Raw genomic sequence first — 20,546 nt, forward strand, 5'->3', positions numbered from 1 at the left:
CTCATATAGAATTCTTAAATGCCCATCACAAGGTCACAAAAAGCAAAAAGTAAAATGGACCCAAACAACAACCTGTCAGTTAATCTAACTTGGAACATGGACATATCAAGTAGTCAACAGTCAAATCCTCAGGCAATGCCCACAATACACGAGCTACAACAAAATTTAACACGTGAAGAGATTGAGTTAGCTCAACAAGACCCACATGCCCTTATGATCCTAGAAGCTCTTATACATAATGATAGGGACAAATATCTCTCGTTGTTATTACAAAATGAGGCCAATTTACTTGAAGATTTTGATATCACAACAATCTTACTACTAGGAACTACTTTAGGTTCCAATATTAGTAAAATACCACATATGACACAAATACAAGGGATGACTTCAAGTTTCTCTCAGAATGCACCAACATCATCTATACAAACAAATGTCATTTCAAACATGACTTCTTAATCAAGTGCATCATCCTCAAAAATAAATGTTAGCGCACCAACACAGGCTATCCTAGCCTCTCATACCACACCAATAATGTCAAGTGTCTTGACACCTATTCAAAAACAAGTTTCTCATACAACAAGTATGACTCAACCTTTGGTTTCCTATTCCATAGGATCTACATACAATCATCAGAATACAAACCCAGGTTCCACTAATATAATGAGTACAACCCAGTCAAACATGGGTTCACATTTCGCTTATTTCATAGTACCTAGCAGAACCCATAACACACATAATTATAATTATGGTACCTTTCAACAACCTCCTAGTTATACTACCATGGATCCTTTTGTGGGAAATATACATGTGCAAAGTGTACCCCTGAGTCAAACAAATATTTTGGCCCAACAGGTATAGAATCTGCAACAACAGATGACAACTATGCAAATCGGTAATGATAAAAAGAGCTATACAATGCAGGACTTACATCCTTATCCTTTTTATCACACATTATACATGTCTCCTTTCCCACCATATTTTGAAACACCAAAATTTGACATATACCGAGGGAAAGGTGATCCTAGAGATCACATCAAAGAGTTTTTCATGACATGTATAGAGATTGCAACTAAAGACACTTATCTAATGAGATTGTTTCCTAAAAGTCTGGGAGGCTCAGCCTTGGAGTGGTTTTCACATCTACCACCAACTATCACATCATGGGGTGAATTAGCTGAACATTTCATTGCTAACTTCTCGCATAACATTGAAACCCTAGTTACTTTGATGGACTTATGTGCCACAAAACAATATGAGAATGAAACATTTGCATCCTTCATACAAAGATGGAGATCTCTCTACAGAAGATGCAATACTATTTTTCCCAAAATGAAGAAATTTGACATGTTTATAGAAAACTTAATCCCTAAAATTAAGTACCCGATACAAATGCAATGTCTGACCACATTTAAACAAATCACTGAAAAAGCCTTAAAGTGTGAGAAAGGACTAGTATAAAAAGGTCTCATAAAATATGGCAATAACAACAACAATTATAAATCCAAGTTTTGGTCAAGAAACAAAAATGTGATCAATGATGGTGTTGTAGACGCCCGTACTGTGAACAGAGCTCAACCGATCTTGTGTTTACAAGGCCCAAGTCAATCATTTAGTCCACATACAGAGAATAACACTGTATCAACCAACGCAAATGCTTCACAAACTATGAACACAAAATTCCCAAGGGTAAATGCTCCAAAAAGGAATTACACACCTCTAGGAGAACCTATTGAATCAGCATTAAAAAAGTTAATACAAACAAATATGATCACTCTGCCAAAAGTGAGAGTATATAAACCAAGTCCTTTCAAACCTACATGGTGGAATGATAATGATTTCTATAGCTATCATTGTACTAAAGGTCACAAAACTACAAGTAGCTATAAATTGAAAAACTTAATCCAAGACATGATCAATCAAGGTGACATCACAATTGACACCAACAAAACTTCAGCAAACACAAATCACACCATCTTTAAGGATCCATTTGTTAAACATGATAAAGTGAAGGCATCTACATCGAGAACACAAGACAACACATCTAACTGCACAAAAGTCTCATATGACTATACTATTCATGCCTTTAGCTCAAGGGATGTAGTAAATGATGATTCACAAGAAGCATTTGATAATGATGAGCAATGTCAAGAGACTTACGACTATGATAACCATTTTCATGATGTCAGAAGCACCAAAATATGATGAAGACAAGAATATTTGTGCTATGGACTGGGGGCATGAAGAACTGTTTTATTTGGGATGGTTTGAAGATGAACTTATAATACATATCATGGCTATCAGACTTGTACATAATGATTACAGGAAGTGATATGAAATGAAACTTGGTAACACAACATATGCTATAGATAGTTCCCTCACAAGAGATAATACGGTGGCTACAATGACAATAAATCCTAGAGACTGAGACTATGCAGTAGTTACTCGTAGATCAAAAGTAACTTTACAAGGAGTACCATCCAACCCACCACTAGTAGTAGGGACCTATAATGTTGCTGATAAACTCAAGAAAACCCTGGCCCAGATATCACTCTTTGAATTATTGCATATATCACCAACTCATATAGCTATACTGGACAAAGCACTTCAAGATTCAGTAGTTGACAAAGATATATATGAAAACGCCTTTCAATCCATGGTGGGGAATTTGGCTAATGGTACTCGTATTGCGTTCATAGAACAAGATATTCCCAGTGATAGACTTCTCCATAATGACCCTCTACATCTAGAAGCTTACATACATAAGAGAATAATCAAAAGAGTACTTATAGATGGAGGAGTTGGTCTTAACATCTGTACATTAAATCTGGTTAAGGCTTTGGGATATTCTGAGCTTCATATTGACCCTTCAAAAATAATAAATATCAAAGCATATGATGATGAAGAGAATCCTTCAAAAGGTGTAGTTACACTACCAGTGCAAATAGGACCTATAACAACAAAGGTTACTTTCCAAGTGTTGGATAGAGAACTAGGGTACAACATGATATTGTGCTGCCCATAGATTCATACCATGCAAGTTGTACCATCAACATTTCACCAATGTGTTAAATTCCCATACAATGGTATTGAAATCACCATAAAGGGTGATCCAAATCCATTCCATCACTATAATCACTTAAAGGCAAGTGTAGATAACTAGGTACCCATTAATCAAGCAACACCCCTCACTACACAAATGGAGTCATTAACGATCACATAAATACATAAGAATATGCCTACAACATCTTCTTTGCAGATTAAGGATGTTGGTCGTGGGGAATACTCTATTTCAAGTACCTCGAATGACAAATAGTTATCTCTTTCTCCTAGGTCTTTTGGGAAGCCTCAGAACACAGTAATGAAACAAGATAAAGGAAAAGAAATAGTAAGATACTCGTATTCATGCTCTTTCATTAGGTGGGGAGATTTACAAGAAGAATATCTGAATGAAAATGTCAATCACCAGATATATAGAGAAGAAGATGACATGACCATACCAATGTTACCTTTAGATCAGTATGGCAACAGATTCAAGATGCTATAAAAACATGGGTATGATGGTACCATAGGCTTGGGATTACAAAAGAAAGGAAGATTAGAACCTGTTTTACCGAATGAAAACCCAAAGAATCAAGGGTTAGGATATAAACATGTACCAATTATAATAGAAGCAAGACAACGTACATTAGATATACTGAACAGACCAAGGCCACCGTAAGAGTACATACCTCAAATTTAGTTATCAACATGAGTATTTCCCTCTTTATCTGAGAGAAGCAAGAAAGCACCAACATATCCTAGTATGGAATCAGATGGTGAAGATATGAGACAACTTCTACAAGAACCTAGCACCAATTCACCTAGAAATACAGTATCTGAAACATCTGTACAAGCAAATATGGTAACAGACACATGCTTAGCACCAATAAATGATCCTAATCCTTGGTTGTAGTCAATACTTTTGCCCAAGGAAACAACTCAAGCTCCACCCAATGAATCAGATGAAGAAAGACTACAACGACTTATACTGGGCTTAAGGGTGACCACTATACAAAGGAGGCCCGCAAATCTACACCAAAATTAGATGCAAGAACAAGAGGAGATAAGTGATACAACCTCAAAAAATGAAACATACATAGAAAGTGTGACAGATTCTCATGACTATGAATTCCTATCTGATCATGATGTCAGCCCACAAGCGATAGACACGACAGAGGACCACAAATCACCTATCGTTGATGAAAATATATCAGGTCACACAAATAACCAAGTATGCATGTTATCATAATCTTTTACAATAGAAGGAAGAAATGAATTACCCCTTGTACACTCACATTTAATTGATTGGGGATGAGAAGGAAAACCAACTCTAGATGGGTTTGAAAATGATGAAGCTATTGTAGAATTCCTTGGTATCAGAGAAGTGTTTCCACAAGGTGATCACAAGGAATAATTTGGTGTAGACCTAGATAAAACAATATACTTTGGAGAGGAAAGTGCTCCTGTGATAGAAGATATGGATCAAAGTGATCGCAATGGCAAGAGTGAGTTAGACAACCTCCCTATTGAAAAAGAGAATTCAACATTACTCATGGAAGAAACTAAAGAAGTCAATATACAAAAAGGAGAAGTTTTACATAATATCCACTTAGCAAAATCATTAAACCAAGAAGAAAAGGACAAATTCATACAATTTTTCAAACAACATTCGATCAATTTTTCTTGGTCCTATGTGGATATGCCAGGCCTAGATCCAGAATTGGTGTTACATCATTTACCATTGCTACCAAGAATTAAACCGTACAAACAAAAGCTAATAAATATGCATCCATAGATTGCATTACTAGTCAAAATAGAATTCCAAAAGCTTCTAGATGTGGGCTTCATTCTACCTATTGACTATGCAGAATATATATCCAATCTCGTGCCTATGACTAAGCCCATTGGGGGCATAAGAATCTGTACTGACTTCTGAGATCTAAACAAAGCATGTCCTAAGGATGATTTCATTACCTAACATAAACATGATAGTTGACTTAACTGCTAGGAATGAAATGCTTTCATTAATGGATGGTTTCTTAGGATATGACCAGATCAGGATTGCACCAGAAGATCAACACAAGATGACATTTACCTATCCATGGGGAACATACTACTAGAACATCATGTCGTTTGGTCTTAAGAATGTAGGAGAAACATATCAAAGGGATATGAAAACACTATTTCATGACATGATCCACAATATCTTGGAAGACCATGGGGACAATCTACTGGCTAAATCACAGACAAGAGAAGATCACCTTGAAGTCCTTGCAAAGATATTTGATCAATTAGAGCAAGACAATGTCAGGTTAAACCCCAAAAAGTGTGTTTGGTCTAACAACATGCAAACTTTTAGGCTTTATTGTGTCTAACAGAGGAATTCAGGTAGAACTAGCAAAGTTCAAAGCAATCATGGATATGCAACCTCCATCAACACTTAAGAAATTAAGAGGGTTACAAGGGAGACTACAGTCTATAAGAAGGTTCATAGAACAAATAGCAGACAAATGTCATCCATTTCAGTATTTACTCAGAAAAGGAGTCACCTTCAAATGGACAAAACAGTGCCAAGAAGCTTTTCAAGCTTTAAAGGATTATCTTCTGAATACTCTAGTATTAGTTCTACCTACTCAAGGAAAGCCCCTATTACTATGTATATCAGCAACAAACTAATCTTTAGGAGCCATGTTAGCACAACATGATGATCAAGGAAAGGAAAGAGAAACCTACTATAGATCAGTAGAACCCTAATTGGATATAAAATTAATTACACTCCTATAGAACAAGCATGTCTAGAAGTGATCTTTGCATCTCAGAAATTTAGACATTATATGTTGAGTCACAAAGTCCAACTCATCGCACGTTTTGATCCACTCAAATATTTGTTAAGTAGAGCAACATTGACTGGAAGATTGGCTAAGTGGGTCATGATTTTAAGTGAGTTTGATATAGATTATGTGGACAGAAAGGAAATCAAAGGTCATATTATAAGAGATCAATTAGCAGAGGCTCCCTTGCAAGACAATCACCCACTACTAATAGACTTTCCCGATGAATCTATGTTTACATTGACAACATCCACCATGTGGAAATTATACTGTGATGGATCCTATACAAATCATGGAGCTGGAGCTGGGATTCTTTTCATCACCCCTCAAGGTGATTCTATCCCTAAGTCATTCAAAATCAATTTTCCCTGCACGAACAATATTTTTGAATATGAAGGTCTCATCATAGGACTTCGTACCGTTGTACAGTGGAGGACAAAAGAATTACAAGTCTATGGTGACTCAACTGATTGTAAATCAAGTCAATGATGACTATAATAGAAAATATGATAAAATGATGGCTTATAAAAAAATGGTAGAAGATTACAAAGGACATTTCAGTAACATCACTTTTGAACATATTCCAAGGATACAAAACAAGACAACCGACACCACGGCTACAATAGGGTCTCTACTAAATATTCCTAATAATGAAACTCAATTTGAGTTTATTGTAAAAAAATTGATGATACCGACATATGAGATTCCCTCATTAGAATATGTATGTGTAATTGTGGGTCCCGAATCCCCATGGTATAATGAGAGATACACATACTTACATACTCAATATATGTCTCCTGATTTGTCTATAAATCAAAAGAAAATTATTATTCGTCAGGCATCCAAACACACTATTATTGCCGACACATTGTATAGAAAGGGCCTTGATGGAACCCTTCTCCATTGTCTTGATGAAGCAAAAGCACAACTCTCCCTAAAAGAGGTAAATTCCAAATTTGTGGGGCACATCAAAGTGGCCTGCCACTATCAAAGAAATTATTAAGAACTGGATACTACTGGCCAACTATGGAAAAGGATTCCAATAAATATGTATAAAAATGAAGACAATGTCAAATGCATGGAGACCTCATTCATGCATCAACACAGGATCTTCAACCTATTACATCACTATGGCCATTTTCATAATGGGGGTTGGATCTAGTTGGTAAAGTTAATCCTGCTTCTTCCAATGGGCACAAATTCATCTTAATGAACACTGAGTATTTTACTAAATGGGTAGAGGCAATCCCCCTTACATACACCACTGGTAAGCAAATAGCAAAATTCATACTTAATTACATTATCTATCGGCATGGGATTCTGATGTGCATAGGGACTGATAATGGACGTCCATTCAAAAATCAAGAAATGAGATAATTATGCGAAAAATTTCAAATACAATAGAGATTTGCAACACCATATTATCTGCAAAGCAATGGACAAGTAGAGGCAACAAACAAGATAATATTAAAGATCCTCACGAAAGTTGTCACTGATGCAGGACGAGACTGGCATCTCTAGTTAAATCCCATTCTTTGGGCTTATAGAATAGGGGTACACACACCTACAAGAGAAACTCCATATTCATTGATCTATGGTACAAAAGCAATACTACCTATTGAAATAACTACCATATTTAAGAGTCTCCTTAAAACACATCATATCAGAGGAAGACTATCGGGTGGTAAGATTAGAAGAGCTTGAAATTCTTGATGAAAAGAGACAAACTTCTTTAAATTTTTTACAAGGTTACCAAAACAGATTGAAAAGGAATTACAATAAATGAGTATGCCCAAGGAATTTTGAAGTGGGAGATCTAGTTCTCAAGAAGAACCAAAGGAACCTAGAAGAACATGAAAAGCCAGGGAAGTTTGAACCTAACTAGCTAGGTCCTTTTATCATAACAAGGGTTATAGGAAATGGAGCATACAATTTGGCTACCATGGAGGGAGATCCAGTCCCAGACCCTATGAACAACATGCACCTTAAAAGATACTTTATCTAAGGGATGGGTTAGTTTAGGTTTTACTTTTCCCATTGCATCTCATTTTATTCAAAGCACTGCATCGCATATAGTTTCTTTTTCAAATGCATTGCATTCACAAAATTTCTACATTTACATATATCAACATCAATAAAATAAGGCAACTGTCCAAGTTTATTATTTGTTTGAAGTCAAGAGAAAAAAGGGTCATCTCCTTTCTTAGATATTCAGACATGAATTCTTTGAGGTCCTAAGGTCATTCATTTTCAACATCACCTTGTGATGATGCTTTACTTATGGTTGGGTAGTGATTTCACTATTCAAGACTTGTTAACCCAAAATCTATCAATTGCTATATCTCAAACACATTAACAAAATCTCTAATTCATTCTATACACCTAGTTGATCATATGACTAGTGAAAAATCTAAAATTCTACTTCAGAGCCATTGTAATTGTCACACCCAAGTAGGTTTCATTACTTACAAGTCAAGGCAAGAAAATAAAAAAAAATAAAAAAGTGCTATGCCAAATATTCATCTCAAGGCGAAAGAGCAATGATACATAACTGAAATATCACGCATACAAAGTGCAACAAAAAGCTTTACTATGGGAACATGCAAGTAACTCCATCAGGGCTATGAACACCTACTGGCAATGAAGGAATATTTGAGAAATTACAGTCTATAACCTCTTCGGAGCTCTAAAAGCTTGCTGGCAATGAGGCTTTATTTAGGATGATTTTGAAGTTAGAATAATCCATGTAGCTAGTCATATAGGATGGTAAGGATATTTAGTGAACACAAGAGAAGGAATTAACTCATTTGCACACACATGGGCAAAAAAAGATCAAAGTTTCAAGAACTAATGGGGAATTTTTATGTGTCTCCATTTGTAAATCCTAGTCACTAAGTGTGTTAATTTGGATGTTTGGAGGGACCTTAAGGATTGATTGACTGCTTATCTACTAAATGTTTTGTAACTCCAATTCAATTGGTGTATTACGAAAGGCTAAACAAACACAGTCATCCTTGTTTGAATAGGAAAGGCATCTTCATCATGCATATTGCATTAACATAAGTCATTTCAAAAATACATTGTCTCCACATGCATTTTGAAGATCACCATGTCATACAGGTCTTCACACTGGGGGCATAATTGAAAAAATCATAAAAATCATTAAAGAGACCTGAAATCAATCCAAAAACATTGGAAAATCTTTCAATCAATCCAAAAACATTGGAAAATCTTTCAAAAAATCCAAAAACATTGGAAAATCTTTCAAAAATTCAAAAACATTGGAAAATCTTTCAAAAATCCAAAAAACATTGGAAAATCTTTCAAAAAATCCAAAAACATTGGAAAATCTTTCAAAAAATCCAAAAACATTGGAAAATCTTTCAAAAAAATATCAAAAACATTCAAATACGATCTTGAAAAAATACCAAAAACATTCAAATAAAGTCCTGAAAAAATCCTAAAAATCATACAATGTCCTGAGAAAATACCAAAAACATTAAAATACGATCCTAAAAAAAAATCCAAAAACTATAAAAAATCAATCAAAAAACTTGCAATAAATGTCTCGCGAGAATCAAACACCCTAATAGATATCCAACAAATGCTTCACATGAAGTTAACAAAGGATACGACTATCCAGTAAAACATCAACAATCAACTGATCAAGCTATCTTATCAATCCTATCATTATCCATATCAAGTGATCATTATCTTATCTTAAACATAAGAGGATATACTCAAAATCAGACATGTTAGTCTTAAATGGGGTCCGCAACTTTCTGAGATCAGACATTATCAACTATCACATCAAACAATCAAAACAAAGACACAGATCAGTATGGCTATTGGATTTTGTCTTAGTTAGTCTTTATATTTTATCATTTGGCGACAGATTATGTTCCTATTCTACTCAAGGATGTCCACAAGTGACTAGAGGAGCCAGGATGGTCATGATCTTTTTCTTGGTATGTTGTTTGTGGTGTGGACCAATGAATTTATGGGGTAATAGTTCCAGTGGGTGTCCGTGTTGGTACGTTCATTCGGCAAATATCCTATGCAAAAGTCAAGGATAGTTATGCTTGTGACTATCCCACATACCTTGACCCCTGGCACTACAACTAGAATGGAGGGTTCACTCCTTGTCTGCTACGTGTTTGTTTCTTCAATGAGATATCTTTACATCTTGGTTCCTTATACCCTAATGTACTAAGCTCCATTGTTCAATAATAAGGCTCAGTGATGAGTATATATTGCGCAATAAATAATGATACAGGTTTGTGAATCAATCATTCTCATTTCATCTCATTTGCTTATTGCTAGTTTGTTGATTCTTTTCTCATCATCTCTTTCTAAATCATTTTTTATCATCTAACATCATTTTATTTCATTCTAAGGTTCATTCTCTCATATTCTATCTCAATATCATCTTCACATCACCTATCTCCATCTCTAATCAACTAACTATTCTTCTATCTAACATTCTTCTTTTTTTGAGAGATCATTCATACCTTTAATGCACAAACAATCTCTCGAGGGGGAATTACACCCTAAGTATTACTGGGGCATAAAAATTTTGTTTTCTTTGAAACAAAGTCATTCTGACATTATCTCAAAGAGGGGCAAATGTAGACACCTAAAAATGTCTCATTGACCATGTACTAATTAATCCTCTAATTAATTAAATAATTTTTCAATTATTTAATTAAGCTAATTAATCTTATTCTTCTAAATTTATATTTCTTCATCATCTTACTAATTATTCTATTTTCAATTCTATCATCATTAAAATCATTTAAACCATTTTCTAATGTTAATTAAATATTTATTATTTAATTAATCTTGATTTTAATCTTTCAATTTAAATAATCTTCATTATTTAAATAAATTTCATTTTTAATTTCTATCTCTATTCAATTAATCACTAACCCTTTTCTAAATATTAATTAAATATTAATTATTTAATTAATTATGATTTTAATCCTTTAATTAAATAATCTTTATTATTTAATTAAATTCAATTTCTAAATAATTAAATAGTTTCTTTAAATTATTTAATTAACTAATTAATTCTTCTAATTTCTAATTCCAAATTCCCAAATTCTAATTTCATTTAATAACTAATTATTTCATCTAATTTCATCCAAATTCATTCAAATTCTAATTCTTCTAATTTCTCCTAATTTCAAATACACGTGCATGATTTCAAAAATCAAATTGAAATCAAAGTCAAGTTCTAAATATATTCAAATAACAAATTGAATTTAAAATAAATTCAATATTTGATTTAAATCTCATGCAAAGATTGAATTGAAAATCAAAGTCAAAATGCAAGCACATGCTAAATTAACTAATTCAATCAATCAATTAATTAAATTATTATCTTTTCAATTCCTATTTCTATCTTCCACTTTGCTTTTTTCCAAAAATCTTTCAATCAGTTAACTATTCGATCTATTTTAATTGATCTTTTCAATTAATTGATTAATTACATCATTTCTTTAATTCTCTCCAATCATTCTTTTTCTATCTTCCAATTAGCTTTTTCTAAAGAATGCTTTCTTTGTCATCAATCAATTATCCTCCAATCATTCTTTTTCATCTTTCAATCAAATTTTTTCTCAATCAGTTAACTCAATTATCTATTCAATCTATTCTGTTCCACCTCCAAATCAACAGTTCAACTATCAATCAGCATGTGAGCTCACTGGAGTTCCGCCTCTTAATCAATCTGTTCCACCTCTCAATCAATTCTCATCCAATTATCTATAAATTGGGCATTCAATCTCCATATTCAACAATTAGGAACTTCAAATCTTTGTGTCAATTGTAGGTTGCCAGCGCAATATCTGAGAGCCATCATACCACAAAAAAGAGAAGAACAATGGAAACTACATACAATCATGGGATAGAGAGTTTGAATATATTTATATTACATTCCTATTGCTTGTTTGCATTATTTTCATTGGTTTATTTAGAATTCTTTGATTAGATAGGGATTCATGATTTCCTTCTAATTTTTAGTCGATTTAATGATGAATTTTACATAGGATAGAGTTGATCTTAATCATTGAGTCAAAATCAACATGACACATTATCCTATGCAATAACCAACTTTCATCAATCTGAGAAATTAAAAACAAATTCTCACTGGCATTCAAATGAAAGATATTACCTATAGTCTTAGTTCCTGATACAATCTCTATACCAAAGGCTTTTAGGATCTTGTATTTTCCATTCTTGAATTGCAAATCATAACCTTTGTCAACCATCTATCCAACACTTAAAAGATTATGCTTTAAAACTTAACATACAAGACACCATCAGTGTTATGCTTACCATTAAAAGAAATAAAACCTCTACCACGGATCACACAAGCTTTGTCATCTCTGAATCTTAGTATTCCACCATCATATTTTTTTATACTCACAAATTTTCTTATATCACTGGTCATATGATGTGAACAACCACTATCAATCACCCATTCATCTTTCTCTTCAACTTTAGAAGCTAAATCTTTCTCCTTAATAGTGCATCTCGTGGAATCAATAGGTATCGGTCCATCTTCTTTGATAGCAATAAACACAATTTCATCTCCTTTGGACACTTCATCTCTAACACCTTCATCAGAAACAAAATAATAGTTCTTTTGATGCTTATACTTTCGGTTAGGCTTGTAATGCTTATCATAGTTCTCATTCTTCTCATATCTATCATTCCTATCATGTTTATCAAATTTATCATGCTTATCATATTTAGACATTCTCTTCGGGCACCTAGAAGAAAAATGGCCTATCTTATTGCAAGATAAAAATTTCAGAGGCAATTTTCCATCATACTTACCAGCTCCCTTAGGAAATCTCCAGGAAATCAATGCTTCAAGCTCATCCAATTCTCTTTCTTTCTCTTTCATATCTAGATATTTTGCATTCATCAGGGTCATACTTCTACTTTTTGGATATTGACGCTCTAAATGTTGTTTCAAACTTTCCATGTGATTCACCAAACTTGCTTAGTTCAAATGCATCGATCTTTCCAACCAACATTTCTCTTGTCACAATAGTCACACTCTGGATCTCATCAATAGTAGGTACCTTATGTTTATAAGAAGGATGCAATGATCTCAACACCTTAGCAATAATTTCATCTTCTTCAAGGGTTCCATCGACACATCTGATACCTATGAAAAGTTCATTCACTTTAGCCATAAAGGAATTTATGTTCTCATCTTCTCCCATTTTTAGCATCTCATACTATTATTTCAAACTCTACAACTTAGCAACTTTGACTTATTTATATCCTTCATACAAGGTCTCAAGCTTCTCCCAGATCTCATGTGCAGTTTGAAGTCCCATCACATTAGTCATCTCAGAATCAGTTAGGGCACTTAGCAATGCTTCCTTAGCTCTAATGTTATTTTCAACATCCTTGATCCCAACAACAGTAACAGGTCCATTCTGAGGAACATAATAGGCATCCTTTGTAATTTTCCAGTAATCCTCTCCAAAACATCTCAAGTACACCTCCACCCGGTTGTTCCATATAACATATTTACTTCCATCGAATCTTAGGCTCTGCTTAAAAATAACACCTCCATTTGCCATCCTAGATCTCCTCAAGCGGTCAAGCTTCTTCTAGAGGATCTAGCTCTGATACCAATTGTTGGCAACAATAATGAAGGAAAATTGAGGGGGGGGGGGTGAATCAATTTTCACTAGATTATCAAACTTAACCTCAAATGCAAATCTGATAAACTGTAGTAACAACAAGGATAAGAAAATTGATAGCACAACACACAACACCAATATTTTGATGTGGAAAACTCGGTTAAGGGAAAAACCATGGTGGGAACCTACCTATAATAAGATGATACTTTGCAATAGTATGTGCAAATATTACAATAGGGAATGCACATGCATTTAGACACACTGCCTAGAGCTCACTTCTCAAAATAAGATGAACCAAAAGGCTACAAACCTCAGGGAAGGTTCACTACCTTACAATAATGATCGAACTACAATCTAGATTACATGAACTACAAATATAGCATCTCCTTATGCCTAATAACAATTCTAGTTAAGCACATTTGTTTTCTCTACAACATTTCAATCTTTTCTCAATCATAATGTCAAAGTATGTATTCTCTTGTTCGCACCTTTGCCAATCTCTGATAATGCAGACACTACTTCAACATACCCAAATTACACGAATATCAAACCTATATACCGATCATCAACCTTGGCAACAAGGTCAGCTAAACCCTCAACTCACAATTATAAAATTACATCACACGATACAAAGATCGACCACCAGACCAATATTATGATATACATGACATAACATAGACCTAAAACAAATGCTCAAACATGCAACACCACCGGAAATCATGCCAAGATCAATCACAACAAGCTACATCACCAAGAATGCCACATAACATGAAGAATATCACTGGATCAACAAAATAACCAAGATCACGCACAAGAATCAATGTAGACCATCAAAACAAATAGGACACAATTGGGAAACATCAAAAAGAATGTTAGAATCATCTGTAACAACTATACCAACACCACTTATCAAATTTTCATTGATCAACATCTGAAACTCAAGAACACTCAAACACAACAACTGTCACAAGAAAAGATACCTTGCAAAGCACCAAATCATGAGCCACCTGAAATAAACATCCAAAACAATCTCCCAAAATCTTAACTCAAGATTTGATCACATCGAAATATACCAGAGGAAATACCGAACTCTACAAAGCACTGATCAGAAAATCAAACTGCAAAACCAGATCATGTGATATGATCAATTAATCTTCTGGATCACCAAAACAAATATAGAAAGATATAATGATACAAGAAATATTCCATATACCAATCCATGATCCCAATAAACCAATCTGCAACCATCAAAGCAATAAATCATAGTAATATGTTGACATCAATGACAACACCATATCCTAGAAACAACAATGTCCAACAATATGTATATGTATATGTATATGCATATGCATATGGATATGGATATGTCTATGTATATGTATATGTATATGCATATGTATATGTATATGTATATATATATATATATATGTATATGTATATCTATATATGTATATGTATGTATGTATGTATGTATGTATGTGTAAAGCGGAAAAATCGAACCCTAGTCGTTCTCCCCTCCCCAACTCCGAGGAGAGAGAAGGGAGAGTCACTAGGGTTGATGGTTTTCACTTAGGAGAGACTTTACATTCAAAAGAGGGGTTGAAACCCACAAGATCCAATCCCACACAATGCAAGATTGGATTCTATATGAGTTTCAAGGGTTAAGACATCAAGGATACCCTCTTTTGTAAAGAAATGTAGAAAGATTGAACTAGGAATGCATGTAAAGTAGGAAAGATTCACTTATAAATAGAGATAGGGATATGGGATGAAGCTGCGGACCTGGAATTAGCAGTAAAATGTCGAGACAGTGCTGTTCTGCAAATTTGAGCAAAAGTTGACGGGACGATGGTGCCCGGCGTGCACACGGTCCTCCGAAAAATCCGCGAAACGAAGGTGGATCTGTTCGTCTCTGCACAAGGATTCCAGATCTTCAATTACAGCCGCGTACCTGCAACCTACACACAAAAAAGAGAGGATGATTGGGGGGTTAGGGATGAGGGGTTTGCCTTTAGGTCAAACCCCGGTTTTGGAATTAACCAAGAAATGAGAATGTTGTAAATGTAAATGTTTGTAATGTAAACAAGTACTAATACCTTGTTGTAAGAATGTTTGTATTCTTATATGCGAAGGTGTAAATTTTGTTGTATGTAATGTGTTGTAAGTGATCTCCTCTTCAATGGTTGAATCCTTGTCTTGAATGCAACACTTAGCCTTGAATGGAGACTTAGAATGCTCAATTGCTTGAAGGAATGCTTGAATGCTTGAATGTTTGAATGCTTGAATATTGCTTTCGCGCCTTGCTCACATATGTCCTCCTCCCTTTTTGAGAGAGGAAATGTAGTTTATATACTTGCCAATTAGGGTTAAAAGACTGATTTTCCCGACCTTAGGCCGACCAGGAAATGTTATTTTCCAATTTGCAAACATAAAGACCCGAGACCCAAAAGAGACTGGGCCCAAAAATAGGGCCAGGGACCAGGGCGCTGGGCGCCATGGTCCTGGGGGACCAGGGCGCTAGGCACCCTAGTCCTGAAGGACCAGGGCACTGGGCGCCATGGTCCCACCTCCAGGGACAGCAGGGTGCAAGGAGGATCAGGCCAGGGTGCTGAGAAATGCAGTTTTTGATGTCATGAACAAGTTTCAGGGTCTCCATTCAGGTTCCGTGTTGCATCGCCATCGTGAAGACCCAAATGCAGTCGAAATTGCAAGTGTCACAATTTTAGGACACTACATTTAGCCCCCACTTTAGCGAGAGTATAAGCGTACGCTCATACTTCCGGTAAAGTACAAGGAAACAACATTGAAAAACTTTCACCACGTCAAGGAGGAAAGATACACCAAGCCCCCAGTGGACTAAGGATTTTACGACTTCAATTGACAAAGTAAAAGGGAAGATCACGAGGGAGAACCATGACTGTCAGTAGTAAGGTTCCCTCACTATGAGTCATGCAAGAAAGATATCAAAAATTTTCAAGGCAAAGCTAAATTTGTCAAGAAATTTTCAAGTATCTTGAAAAGATATGAACGGGATGTATGCCCCCCTACGTTAAAGCGATCACACACGCCTCACCGGGGGTGATTGCTTTAAGGTAGTGATACATATAAGAATGAGAAAGGAAAGGAGCACGTTATCACAAGGATTTAGCCCCCAAGTGTGAGGTAAGCCCAAGGATAATAGACACAAAACACAAAGCACGAGGTGACTTCGCTTTCCTTGGGGTCAGTATGTTGTATGATTATTCATGTATATCATATGTATGTATGCATAATTGTTCTTCATTCCCCAATCAAGGAAGGTCACCTAGAAGAAGGGAACACATGTGTCTTTTGAGTCAACATGAGAGAGACCAAAAGAGATCTCAATGCTTTGCATCGTCCTCAAGTAGACAACACTAAGGACAACAAATAGAAGAATGAGAATAACACATAGAAGAAGTAACGAAAGAGAGGGGGAGAGAATCTGCTATGCTAATGAAACTAGTCTAGCACGTCATCTACCCCCCAATCTTGTTGATCAGTATTTCGGGAAGGTAGGAAACACGCTAGAGGAGGAACATCCAACACAGCAAATGGAGCTATCACAAGATCCAAACAAGGGCTATGTTCATGTTCCGAGCCACGTTGTTCTTGTCTAGGAGCTAGGATAAGTGCTTTAGAAAATGCGTTAGATAAATGGTTATCAACATCAACATATTCATATTCACTATCAAAATGAACAGGAGTAACATTTTCATCATGAATAACATTTTCAGCTATATCATCATCAAGATTTATAAAAATAGGATCTTTAACTCGCACAGGATCAAGACCATCATGCATCTTATGTTTAGGAGATTTTGGCTCAATTTTCGACTGAGGAGAAAATGGAATAATACTGGCTGAAGGTGTTTTTGGGGATTGCAAAGTTTGAGAAGCAGCTGCCTGAGCTCTAAGACGATGCTTTCATCGGCGTTCACGTGCAGAACGATTCCGTCGAGTCTTAGTAGGAAGTTGCGAAGATTGAGGAGGAGGAATGTTCTCATCCCTACCACTTGGGTGTTTAGGTTGTGGTCTCTTAGGTTGAACAATAGGAGAAGAGGAAGCTCTCTTCTCTCCATAAGAGGAAGGAGGAGGAACTGCTCCATACAAAGGAGGAATATTTGGTTTAGGAAGGAGATCAAGTCCATCATGACGAGGAGGTATAGGTCTACTTTTAGGAAGTTTATTAGATATAGACATAGTCACATCCATAGGAATGGGTTGGGAATCTTCTTGAGGAAAGACATTAGTTTTATCTTTCAAAGGAAGAATTTCCTTCTCAAGAATGATAGGAATGTCAAGTTTGGGTGTTCTAGGTTCACTTAGAGATAGGATCATATCTTTTTTCCACTTTTGATAAGATTTGAAAAGATGATCACTTCACGGAGGAAGAGATTGGAATTGTTTAGGCCAAAAGTAATCAATAGGAATGCTAGAAGTTCTTTCAGCTGGTTTAAAGAGACTATGATTGACAGTAACAACTTCACCATTATGGGGAAATTTCAAACACTTGTGGATAGGAGAAGCAATAGCTTTCATGGAAGATAGCCAAGGATAGCCTAGCTTCACACGAAATTGTTCGGATGATGGAATAATAGCAAAGTCCACATCAAGGGACTTGTTATGGACCTCAATAGGTAATGTAATAGAACCAATTGTAGGAGAAGAAAATGTATCAAATAATTTCACAACCACATTTGTTTCATCATAGATTACTTGATTCAATTGCAAAGTAAAAAGAAATTCTTCAGTAATGATATTAACCATGCAAGAAGGATCAATAAGCACTCCACGGCAAGGTGTATTCTTGACTTTTGCAACTATATATAAAGGACCATCAGGAGCCCTGATAGTTTCACTAGAATCAAAGGTGATGGAAGGTTCTTTAGGGATTTTCTGGTGCTCTACAAAGTTAATCACATTCGGAGTCATAGACACAAGATCATCAGGTGAGATAGAGGAATCAGTAGTATCAATCGCATTAGAGGTATGAGAAGGCAATGGATCCGTAAAAATCTGAAGATTTTGGTTAGGAGGAGCTACAGATGTGTTGCCTTTATCATTCACACCAGAAACAAAGATAGTGTTATTATCAATCAAATCTTGAATTTTACCCTTTAAAGCAAAACATTTTTCAGTATCATGCCCAGGATGACGATGAAATTGACAAAAAGATTTGTTATCAAAATAGGGTGAATTAATCTTTGTAGGATCTATTTGCCTTATAGGAGGAAGAGTAAGCACATTTTGTTCCAATAACTTATTCATAATACTATGCAATGATTCATTCAAAGGAGTGAACTTTCTTTCTCTCTTGAAAAACTTAGAAATAGGAGGCACACCTGATGCTGCATTCACATTGTTGTTGATGATGTTTTCATTGAATTTAATTGACTCTCTGTTTGGTTTAAACTTCCCAAATGGTTGTTGACTACTATCACCCTTATCACTCAGAGCCATAGGATTTGCTTGTTCCATTTGGCTCACAGTCAGTTGATAATTGTGAAGAGTTGCGCACAACTGTTGGAAAGAAGTAAACTCAGAAAATAGGAGTTTTTCTCTAATGTCTTTTTGTAAATTAGAAATAAAGATTCTTTGAATATCATTGTCAAGTACTGGAAAAGGGATTTGAGCATACAAATGCTTATATCTACCAATGAAATTAGTCACTTTTTCTTTAACACCTTGTTTACAATGCATTAAATCAATCAAAGTAACTTTAGGACTTATATTGTTTTGAAATTGTTGAATGAAAGCATTTGCAAGTTGTTCGAAATAAGTAATAGAATAGGAAGGCAACGAGCAATACCATTGTAGGTCTTTGTCTCTTAATGTTCTAGTGAACAGTTTTGCAAGCAACCTTTGGTCATAAGCAAAATCAGTACATATTGTTTGAAATGTCTTAATATGTGTTAGAGGATCACCCTTACCATTATAAAGCTCCAAATGCGGGATTTCAACATGTTTAGGGGGAATAGCTCGAACAATGTCAAGAGAAAGTGGGCTCGCAACATCAAATGTGGGCACACTAAACTTAGATTGATTCATAGAGGCAATTTGTTGCTATAAAGAAGAGACAGTTTGTGCAAGATTGTTAATGGTCGCTTCAGTCAAAGAGTTCATATTAGACGTGTTAGATTGTGATGGAGGTGTTATGTTATTGAAAGAAGGTAGAGAGTAAGGTGGTGGGACACTATGATAGTTAGTCATAGGAGATGATTGGAAAGGAGGAACACTACAAGGAGGAATGGAATGATTAAACGAATTGCCCCCTTGCGTCATGTTCATTTGTGGTGATATAATAGGAACACTTATTGAAGGAATGAATGAAGAAGTTGGATTGAATGAAGGAAGAGGGTTAATTGAAGAAGAAGGATTGCCCCCATGACTAGTGATCATAGGAGGAATGTCTTGTGTTGAAGTAGTCATTATGTTTGATGTAAAAGTAGGTATACTAGCAATAGGAGTTGTCAAAGGAATAGAATGATTGACTTGAGTAGGAGGTTGTGTATAACCTAAGGTTTCGGCACAACTTTTCATAGGCATCACATTCGAATCCACAATGTGTGCAATACCACGCAAAATATCAATTCCATTCTTATCACTTTGAACCATACATTTCAGACCCTCAATTAATGAAAGAGCTTCGCTATCGGGGTATTCTTGAGACATCCTTTGTCGAAAATCATCAAACTAGTTATCCAATTTTGAAAGTTGTTCTACAGAAACCTCATGGAGAGCTTCTTCATCATTAAGAGGATTAGAGGAATTACCCATGTCCTCGTTAAAAAGGCCATTCAAATTAGGTTCCATCTCCTCGGTAATTACACCTTGGAAGGACTAAATCCTAAGGCTTCGTCTAATAGAAATAGTGTAAGTAGGGCTTTTTGTTGTAAAACTCATGCACTAAAGAGAGAGAGAAGATTTTGAATTTTAGAGGTAGCAAATTTCAATAAAATCAGCCAATCTCCTAGATTTAAGCTGTAAA

The sequence above is a fragment of the Cryptomeria japonica genome, chromosome 6 (genome assembly GCF_030272615.1).
Source record: "Cryptomeria japonica chromosome 6, Sugi_1.0, whole genome shotgun sequence".
Classification (NCBI taxonomy): Eukaryota; Viridiplantae; Streptophyta; class Pinopsida; order Cupressales; family Cupressaceae; genus Cryptomeria; species Cryptomeria japonica.